This window comes from Triticum dicoccoides, chromosome 7A, assembly GCF_002162155.2.
Source record: "Triticum dicoccoides isolate Atlit2015 ecotype Zavitan chromosome 7A, WEW_v2.0, whole genome shotgun sequence".
Classification (NCBI taxonomy): domain Eukaryota; kingdom Viridiplantae; phylum Streptophyta; class Magnoliopsida; order Poales; family Poaceae; genus Triticum; species Triticum dicoccoides.
In genome coordinates this window covers 390,513,209-390,521,454 of record NC_041392.1, presented here as the reverse complement: position 1 = coordinate 390,521,454, position 8,246 = coordinate 390,513,209, and positions in this window count along the sequence as shown.

Here is an 8,246-nt window from a genome sequence, read left to right as displayed (position 1 = left end):
TCGATGAAGGGAGCGCCTTTCAAAGAGAAGGACATCCTGAAGCACGAGGAGGTGCTGGCGCTGGAGGCCTCAGAACGCAGCCTGGAACATGAGCGGCTGGAGATGAGGGAGCGTCATGTGGTCGTGGCCGAAGATGCCGTTACTGCCCGCGAAGCCAAGGTCCAGGAGGAGGTCGACCGAAGGGTAGCGAAGGCTCGTGCAGATCTTGCCAACGAGTACAACCTAAAGTTGAAGCTCCGGGAGGCCGAAGCTGAGGGCAGGACCACTGTCCTCAGGTCGAGGCTGGACAAAGCGGAGCGACGCGAGAGGACCGTTGCGGCAGCCCAGGTCGCCTTGACCTCCGCGCAAGCAGATCTACTCTTGCTTCAGCAGCAGGTTGATGAAGCTGTGTCCCTCGCACTACAGAACAGGGAGGAGGCGTGTCGTCGGCAGACGCTGCAAGGCGAACATGCCCCCATGCTCCAGGCCCTCAGGGTGAGGGCCAACCGAGCACTGGGCATCATTTGCAAGGAGAGCGTCCCTCATCCCCATGCGGAAGACTACACCAATCACCTCCGCTTCTTTACTGAAGTCGTGATGCACCTGGAGGACCGGGCTGCGAGGGCTCGCGAGCTTGTTGAGGAGAGGAGCCGAGGCCTCCTTGGGTGCGCGTTCTCGCGCGTCTTCAGCCATCTCCAGAATCTCGAACCCCACTTTGACTTTGACGCCACCATCGCCCCGGTGCCACGGGCCATCCGGGATAACATGTCGCACTGGGTGGACAATCATGTGGATGCCCAGGTTAGGGCGTTCGCCACTGAGGATGACACGGTGGTAGTCGTGGCGGATGAAGACAGCGTGGTCGACGACGGAGAAGACGATGCCAGCGATAGTGCCAGTAGTGCGTACGAGAGCGACCAGGATGATGCTTCGAGCGCCATGTCCAATTGAGCTTGTATTCCCTTGCATGAACCTGCACGCAAAGACTTGGACACAACTCCGCAGGGCATGAGAGCGTTTTGGAGGGGGATCCCCTCGTGTATGTAGATTGATGTTCCATTCCTCTTTTTTAGAGTCAAACTTGAAAATGCACTCGCGAGCCCCTGGGTAGGGTCATCGCTGTGATTTATCTTGATTTTAGCCGGCCTTGAGTGGGTCGTGAGGTTGTTGGCGCGCCTTTCTCCTGAGGCGAACCCCTAGGGGCTAACGGGCCCTGGCCTCCCGAGGATCCTACGGATCTGTCCGAGAGAGCCACGCCAAGAGCGTCCTCCAGACCGTGGCGGGATGCATACGTGGCAATCTTGCAGCGTGTATGCTCTTGCCCCGAGGGGGTCCTATCGAGGTCGTCCAGACATGCCTGGTGCGGACGGTCGACCAGCCCCTGAGCCAGAGGATTGGGGGCGCGAGCCTTAAAAACAGGGCACACAACCAAAATGCAATAAAACCGGCAGAGACCAAAGAAAAGTCCCGCCGCTCTTGGCAACAAAAAGACTTTAAGTTCAATCCAAAAGGGCGGTGAATCGAGTTACAGAAAAGCAGAGGAAAGAAAATGGCCGCGTCCGGCACCTAGCTAGTCTTCTTGTCTTCCACCAGCATGGAGCTAAGTGCTTTCACTAGCTGTGAGCACAGTCATTGGGGGACAGTGTCGACGGCCAGCGCGGAGCATGGTGCTTCCACTAGGATGGGGGCGGGAGCCCTCGAGGCCCGAGGGTGGCACTCTAGAGACTCCGGGGCATGTATAGACCCACTCATTATTATGTGAGAGTGTCACGAGCGGAGACCTTCATAGGCCTGAGCCTTGCTTCATGTCGCCAGACGAGGGCCCCTCCCTGCGCCACCCTCGACCACCGTTGGGGCGTCCAGAAACTAGGATGAGGCCAAGGGGCAAAGAGGACGATGGCGGCACCCTCGGCGACCACGGGCCCTCTGCCGGGGGGAAGGGCTCGCCGGCGCCTCCCCGACAGAGGACCTACCTCCGTGCAGCTCCTTGCTCCATGTGGCGCGGGGGAGGCCCGGGCCCCAGGCCCCTCCCACTCAGCCCCTAGTGCACCACCCCTGACGGGGGTGGATCCACTGCCCTGGGGCCTGCGGCTGTGGTCTGGTTCACCTGCAGCCATGTGTCGGCGTTCTGGGAACGTGGGTCCCCAGACTTGCCTGCCTGCGGCCCGCTGCGTGGCTAAGCCAGCAGGCCATACAACACATCTTCATCAACAAGGCATCCAAGACCCTCGCGAGGGGCCAAGCCTCGCGAGGAGGATGACACAAGACCTCCTCTGGAGTGGCCTAGTCGGGCAGGCTCACAAGGAGCGCAGATGTCAAGGCGAGGCAAACCTCACGAGGCTCTCGTGATGTGAGCCATGACGATCGACACCAGGCGGGCGCCAGCGCACGCAGCGTCCTTGTTTCCTCTTTGGAGCTAAGGAGACCAGCGCAGGCGAGGAGTACCGAGGCATCAGGCAAAGGTTGCCATTTTGGTCCAACAAGACCAAGACCAGAAGGACGGCAAGAAGGGGGTCATTGTGGAGCCCAAGACGGGGTCACCACCAGAGCCTTTGGCAGGCGAAGACCACTTTTGTCAGGATGGCTTGTACTAGCTGTCCCCCTTCAAAATTGCCCACCGTTGTTGGATCCCTTCCCGCTCAATATTTGGGAAGAGGACCAGGGCCTCTATAAATAGGACTAGCCACCACCATAGGCAGGGAAAGCGAGAAGATCATCCCCGAACACAGAAAACATGTCCGGATCTATAGCGCAAATACCACACACAACCGCGGAGAGCATAATATTCACGCGTCCAATCTACTGAAAACTTTTGCAGCGTGACATCACGACCCTGCCCGATCCTTATTTCAAACTGTTTTTAGCCTCCCGCTCCACGTTTCAAGATGTGGCTTTAGTGGCACGTCTTGTCAAAGCAGAGATCATGTCCCCTTATTACAGGATTTTCATCAATACTGGCGTGGGTAATTCAACCGCGCCATTGGCATGATTCCTAGGGAATAGGCAAGTTTTAAGGCTCATGAGGAGGTGTTCGATATCCATCGCCTTTATAAAGGGGCACAGACCCGTCCTTCTCCTCTACGCCCACCTCTTCCTCAACTTTTCCAACCTCGAGCTCCAGCACCCAGGATTCAACTTAATTGCTCCAAGCCTCCCAGTCATGTCCGGACCCAGCCTTCAAGGCCGGTGGGTGGCCTCCTCTATCATAGAGGAGCATATCGCGAAGCTGCGGGCGGCAAGATACCTGACCGCGGAAATCCTCCACAGGCTCCCGACTAAGGGGCGGGTTATTCCTACACCTAGATCCAGCGAGAGGGTCATATTCATCTCCCACTTCCTCCGGGGGGTAGGGTTCACTCTACACCCCTTCATTCGTGGTCTCATGTTCTATTACGGGCTAGATTTTCACGATCTGGCTCCGGACTCCTTTCTTCACATCTCGGCGTTCATTGTCATGTGCGAAGCCTTTCTCCACAGTCCCCCACACTTCAGCTTATGGCTCAAGACCTTTAGTGTGAAGCCAAAGGTAGTAGACGGGGAGCAAGCGTAGTGTGGCGGTGCTATGGTGAGCAAGCTCGCCAATACTCTTTGGCCAAAGGGCTCCTTCACAGAAACTTCGAACCTATGGTAGCGGGAGTGGTTTTACATCACTGAACCCCGTGGTACCAAGTGGGCAGCTACACCTACGTTTTGATCTGGCCCTCCATTACGACTTGCATCATGGATTAATAAGGGGCTGGACTGGGGATCGATTGATGAAGTGCGGACGCTACAAAACTGTATCCGGAGCCTCCTTGAAAAGGACACCAGCCTCATCAACATGATCCAGGTAATGCTAGTCCACCAGGTCCTGTCGTGCCAACGACGGCCTCTCCGCATGTGGGAGTTCAATCCGGAAGGACCCCAGACCCTTCAGCACTTCTTCGGCACAACGCACAGAGGGATGTGGAAGTTATTCTTCAGGACCCGAAAGCAGTGGCCGGATACAACCGAGGACATCGGCCTCGACTGCAATCATCCGGATACCTCGGTAAGCACTCGACTCCTGAACACAGCTTAGTTGATTATCCTATATCAGTGTACTGTGAAACCTGTCTTTGACCAGGGATGGATAAAGAAGGCAGAATGAATTAGGTGTTCGACTCCGCTTCCCGAAGACTCAGCGGATCCTGTGTTAACAAGGATGCTAGCCCCGACGCCATATAAAGTTCCGGCAAAGAAGGACAACGAGGAGGGCAAAAAGGCCAGGGGTGGCTCCCACCCTGAAGGTACACCGGACGTTATGTCCGAGGAGACCAGAACTCCCTCTTCTAAAGACAAAGGGGAAGAAGAAGCTGATATCCCTTCTCCCCATGGAAAGAAAAGGACCTCCTCCAAGGTGGAGGCTTCCAAGAGAGGGAAAATGTCCCTGTTAGACGGTTCGGGTTTGGAAGACGACGTTGCTATACAGTTCCTCCGTAAGGACAAGCCTTTCGCCGAACCATAAGTGAACAAGGGTATTCTAGACATATCCCGTTCTTTTTAGGTCACAAGGGTAACATCTTAAATATATGTTTGTAGTCCGGCCCGCAGTCTTCCTCAACAGTCCTCCTCCTCGGGTGACCTGGTTCCGGAGATGATGGAAAGCGAGACGCCTCCACATGCGTCCTCGCCCCTTAGGGCGGACGACTTTGAGGTGTCATCCCGGAGGGTCTCCCCCGATCATCAAGTGGCGCGGGGGGCAATGAAGGCAGTGCCCGAAGGTGATACTTCGGTTGTCAAGGGTCCAGGGTGTGCAGCCCCTACGGGGACCAACAATAAAGGCCCCGGACTATCCGGTTTACAGCCTAAGACGACTCTAGGGTCGAGTGAACATATCCCTTCAAAGGGAGTTCATACTCTTGCAGTCACTTCTAGGAGTCCGGAGGCGCCGGATACATTAATGGGCATGTTGCAGGATGCGTCCGTCTCAGAGGAACATCGTACCTTAATGGGTATGGTAGTTGAGAAGACTATGTACGCAAGAAGCGGATTGAATGGAGCCTTCACGAGCCTACTAAGAGGCTTTGAGGTATGCAATGTAATATCTTAACCGCTCTTTACATGCCGAATGCGCCTGTGTATAGATAGTAGCCCCTGAGACTCTGGTTGGCTTCCATGGGGAGGCGATCAGAGGATCAAAAAGATATGCTCAGGAAATGACATGATTAATTTGAAAATAGGCTGGTATGTCAATGGCGACTGCCCCTGCTGCGGAAGTTGCAGATTTAAAGCAGAAACTTGAGTCAGCGGATGAGGACATTACTCTTATCAACAGGCGGCTCGACGAGGCACAAGGTATGTTTTGGGGCCGTCGGCTTATGCATGTATACTAATATGAGCACAAAGCTGAAAATTATATACTGGGACATGAATAATTATAGGTGGTCCTGCTGTGGTTGAGACCCTTTGGGCTAAACTTGCCAGGGCCAAGCAGCAAGCCAGAGTGTGCAGTGTGGCTGTCAAGAAGGCAGCTGCTGAGTTAAAGGCTGAACAAGCCGCTCAGCGCCAGTGCGAGGAGAGAATATCTACCGTAGCGCGAGAGCTGAAGGATGCCACCTGTCAGGACCCCGATTCCAAGTCACATCGATCTAGCCGGTAACATGTCATATCACTTTGCGGCATCACGCACGGTATTCCCACGGGTGTTGCCTTACCATGGCCCGGGACCGTTTGCACCTTTTGGCTCACGTATATGATAGTGTCGCTAGCATCCATATGACAGAGAACCCGGGCCGACATGGCTAGTCGTGAACCCAAAGCGTCACTAACCTATGGGGACAGGCATACATGAATCACATCGAGCATGTCGGTCAACAGCGTGTGAATCCGGGATGTAGCACTGGGCTAACAGGACTCCGGGAACCCGGGCTCTAGCAGGCTAGGCAGGACTCCGGATGTCACCGCGTGACATTTCCCCGAAGGGACAGACACAGGAACAAAGTGAAACACATGCCGGCCAGTCAAGTGTCCTGAGCAGTAGTGCTGGCTAACAGGACTCCAGTGAACCGGGCTGTAGCGGACTACTATGGCTCATGGAAGCACTAGACTACATTTCCCCATAAGAGAGGCTGCCAAGGATAAACAACTAGATTGTCGGATCCCACACATACCAAGCATTTCAATCATACACACAATATGCTCGATATGTGTAAATACAACATGGCATCACAACATAACTCTACAACTCAAGGATTTATTCATTAGGCTCCGAGGAGCGAGATATTACAAACATGGGTCTCATGACCCAATAAACATAGCATACAAATCAAAGCACATGCGGAAGCTTAACATGTCTGAGTACACACATCTACAAATGAAAAAGGCTAAGAAGCCTGACTATCTACCATATCCTGCCGAGGGCACAAGATCGTAGTTGAGGTATCAAACTAAACGTCGAAGTCCACACGGAACTACTAGCAAGACTGAAGTCTCTCTCCAAAACATAAACAGGCAAACGTGAGTACAAATGTACCCAGCAAGACTTACATCAGAACTATCTACATATGCATCGGTATCAATAAACGGGGTGGTGGAGTTTAACTGCAGCAAGCCAGCTTTGACTCAGTGGCTAACCTGAACTACGACTGGAAGCAACCCTTTTGAGGTGGCGCACACGAGTCCACATATTCACCATTCAATACACCACTATGGATCCGCTCCCGTCTCCCTACGAGAAGGTCATCCATAGCACTCACACTTATCTTGCGAGTTTTAGAGTATCCACTTTGACTTGTCTATGAACTGTTATAGGCAACCCCGGAGTCCTTTACCGCGGACACGGCTATTTGAATAGATCATTTATAACCCTGCAGGGGTGTACTTCTTCACACACGCTCTCGCTAGTTACCACCATGTACACGTCGTGTATCTCGGCAACCTTCAAGCGGAAGCCTGGCGAGGGAGTCGGCCATGACCTGACTAACCACACAAGTCTCTTGTCCAGGTTTATCGCCTATTCGGGTTCCATCCGCGAGGAGATCCGGCCGGAGTTTCGCTCACAGCCCCAAACGATGTGTTCAGGGTTCCCGAGACACCAAACGGGCGCCCGGTACACTGTGCCACGGTGTATCTACCGCATCATAGCCCACCCCTAGGGTCAGCGCTACGCACGGCCGCCAACACATATCCTACAAACACCAGAAACTAGTTGCAACTCCTGGACAGAGGACAAGGGTAGTTAATAATTCGAGAGGGTCCATTGGTTTTGGGCCCAATGCATGGTAGTAGCTGTTCATGGATCACAAACACAAAACTCAGTTCCTAAGAACGGTTTCAATGAGACAACCCACCATGTACTCCTACATGGCCTCTCACCGCTACCTTTACCAAATCGTGTTCACACACTTAGCTCACACACAGTAGGACATGTTCATCACTGTTCCAATTCATCCTCGATGAATCAGACCTGGCTCAACTCTAAGCAGTAGCAGGCATGACAAACAAGCATGAATGAGTAGGCACATCAGGGCTCAAACAACTCCTACACATGCTAGTGGGTTTCATCTATTTACTATGGCAATGACAGGTCATGCAGAGGATAAGGGTTCAACTACCGCAGCAAATAACAGTTGAATCGTTGTTGTCCTAATGCAGTAAAATAGAGCAGGAGCGAGAGAGTGCGATTGTATCGGAATGAATAAGGGGGTTTTGCTCGCCTGGCACTTCTGAAGATAATATAGTTCTTCATCGGTGTCATCGATCTCATCGTCGAAACCACGTCTATCGAGAGGGGACAATTACCGGCAAACAAGGAAGAACACAATCAATGCATGCAACAATTATGATGCATGATAATGACATGGCAATATGTTGTTGATTGAGCTAATGCAACTAGCAACCATATTAAATGAAATTGGTTTGAACCAAGGGTTCAAATTCAAACTCCATATGTGCTTATTTAATTGTCAATTACGCAAATTGCCATGTACAGCAACCTTAGGTTGTTCAAACATGCATGCAAATGCCATAAATAGATTCCTTGAATTTTTCTGATAATTTTTCATATATAATTTATTTCATTCTGAGCTATAGATTAATTTCTATGATTTTTTGAAGCTTATACTATTTTCTGGAATTTCTTGGCTAATCCAAAAATAAACTTATTCCAGAAAATGACTTATTGCGTCAGCATGACATCACTATGATGTCAGCAGTCAACAGGGCGGTCTAGGTCAACCCTGACCTGTGGGGCCCGCACGTCAGTGTGACAAGGCAAGAACAGAGACTGACCAGTGGGGCCCGGTTAA